Below are 2,736 nucleotides of genomic sequence, written 5' to 3'. Positions count from 1 at the left end.
CACCTACCGGCCGCTCGCGGGTGCCCGGGGTCGGGGTATGGGTCTAGCCTGTGCCGGGGCTTCAAATATGGAAAAAAAAAATTTTTCAAAAAAAGGGCCCCCATCGGCCCCCCGGGTGGTGCCGGGTCGGGGGCATGATTCTGGGGCGCCCCGGAGCCAAGTAGGCGCCTGGAGGAAAGCGAAAAAAAACTTTAACTTTTTTTGACCACCAGGGGTGGGGGGGTCTCGTGCCCCATCGGGTGCCCGCCCCGAGTGCCTCTCATGGCGGATACGTTTTCACCCGCGAGCGGGAGACACATGTGGTGCACATGGTTCATTGGGCTTGTGTGGTATGGGCAAAACCACTGTAAAGTCATACTGCCATTGACTTCCATTCATTTTCCCAGGATGACTTATATACTCTATGGTAGCTGTCTGGTGGACTGGGGGTCGCGACAATGTTACGCTTGTAAATCAGAAGCTGGGAAATGCATTGGGAAGCTGGGAAAACCGTTTTTCGAGCTCATTTTCGGTTCCGCCGAACGGATTTTGATCAAAATAGGCTCATTCGAAAGGTATTAACCGGGGGCACACGGAAAACCGGGACTTATAACGCGCACGTGCGCGTGCGCGAAACGGAAGCGAAAGAAAACTTCAAACGGAGCTACAACCGTGAACGGAGCTGAAACCGGCGAAAAATTTCAACGCACGCCGTCGCGCCCCACTCCAACTTAAATAACAAAACTGTCCTATCGAAATCGGTTGGATAAAACGGAAACGGGAAGCGAAAGAAAACGTTAAACGTCTACACCGAAATGGCCATAGTCAGTTCCAATGAAAAAACAACTCTCACGTGTGTGCCCCACTCTAAAGCAGTGTATAAAACTATCCCCAGTGAAATCAGAGCTACACAACGAAAACGGGAAGCCAAACAAAACTTTAAACGGACCCACCGAATTGGATATCATCAATCCTGGGAAAATAACCACACACACCGCTGCCCCCCGTGCCAACTTGAATTTAGAAACCGTCCCCAGCGAAATCCCACGTTCGGGCGAATAACTGTGAATTTTAAGCCCCCGTTTCTCTCAAGCTGGAAACGTGCATTCAAAGCTGGGAAAAGGTGCTCATTGACAGGCATCTCCACTTCGGGACCTCGTAGCACCTTCACCCGGGTGGCGTTGGAAAGGTCTGGGCGAGGGGCACACGGGGAGGTCAGGCTCGCCACGCGCACGCGCTTCCCCGCGAAACGGGAGCCCAAACAAAACTTTAAACGGACCCACCGAATTGGGGATCATCAATCCTGGGAAAATAACCACGCACACCGCTGCCCCCCGTGCCAACTTGAATTTAGAAACCGTCCCAGCGAAATCCCACGTTCGGAGCGCAAAACTGCACGTTTGGAGCCACATTTTGTCTGAAGCTGGAAACGTGCATTCAAAGCTGGAAAAGGTGCTCATTGACAGGCATCTCCACTTCGGGACCTCGTAGCACCTTCACCCGGGTGGCGTTGGAAAGGTCTGGGCGAGGGGGGACACGGGGAGGTCAGGCTCGCCACGCGCACGCGCTTCCCCGCGAAACGGGAGCCCAAACAAAACTTTAAACGGACCCACCGAATTGGGGATCATCAATCCTGGGAAAATAACCACACACACCGCTGCCCCCCGTGCCAACTTGAATTTAGAAACCGTCCCCAGCGAAATCCCACGTTCGGGCGCAAAACTGCACGTTTGGAGCCACATTTTGTCTGAAGCTGGAAACGTGCATTCAAAGCTGGGAAAAGGTGCTCATTGACAGGCATCTCCACTTCGGGACCTCGTAGCACCTTCACCCGGGTGGCGTTGGAAAGGTCTGGGCGAGGGGCACACGGGGAGGTCAGGCTCGCCACGCGCACGCGCTTCCCCGCGAAACGGGAGCCCAAACAAAACTTTAAACGGACCCACCGAATTGGGGATCATCAATCCTGGGAAAATAACCACGCACACCGCTGCCCCCCGTGCCAACTTGAATTTAGAAACCGTCCCCAGCGAAATCCCACGTTCGGGCGCAAAACTGCACGTTTGGAGCCACATTTTGTCTGAAGCTGGAAACGTGCATTCAAAGCTGGGAAAAGGTGCTCATTGACAGGCATCTCCACTTCGGGACCTCGTAGCACCTTCACCCGGGTGGCGTTGGAAAGGTCTGGGCGAGGGGGACACGGGGAGGTCAGGCTCGCCACGCGCACGCGCTTCCCCGCGAAACGGGAGCCCAAACAAAACTTTAAACGGACCCACACACGAATTGGGGATCATCAATCCTGGGAAAATAACCACACACACCGCTGCCCCCCGTGCCAACTTGAATTTAGAAACCGTCCCCAGCGAAATCCCACGTTCGGAGCGCAAAACTGCACGTTTGGAGCCACATTTTGTCTGAAGCTGGAAACCTGCATTCAAAGCTGGGAAAAGGTGCTCATTGACAGGCATCTCCACTTCGGGACCTCGTAGCACCTTCACCCGGGTGGCGTTGGAAAGGTCTGGGCGAGGGGGACACGGGGAGGTCAGGCTCGCCACGCGCACGCGCTTCCCCGCGAAACGGGAGCCCAAACAAAACTTTAAACGGACCCACCGAATTGGGGATCATCAATCCTGGGAAAATAACCACACACACCGCTGCCCCCCGTGCCAACTTGAATTTAGAAACCGTCCCCAGCGAAATCCCACGTTCGGAGCGCAAAACTGCACGTTTGGAGCCACATTTTGTCTGAAGCTGGAAACC

The sequence above is a fragment of the Osmerus eperlanus genome, chromosome 4, assembly GCF_963692335.1.
Source record: "Osmerus eperlanus chromosome 4, fOsmEpe2.1, whole genome shotgun sequence".
Classification (NCBI taxonomy): domain Eukaryota; kingdom Metazoa; phylum Chordata; class Actinopteri; order Osmeriformes; family Osmeridae; genus Osmerus; species Osmerus eperlanus.
The sequence above is the reverse complement of the archived record's forward strand: the minus strand, read 5'-3'. Positions refer to the sequence as shown.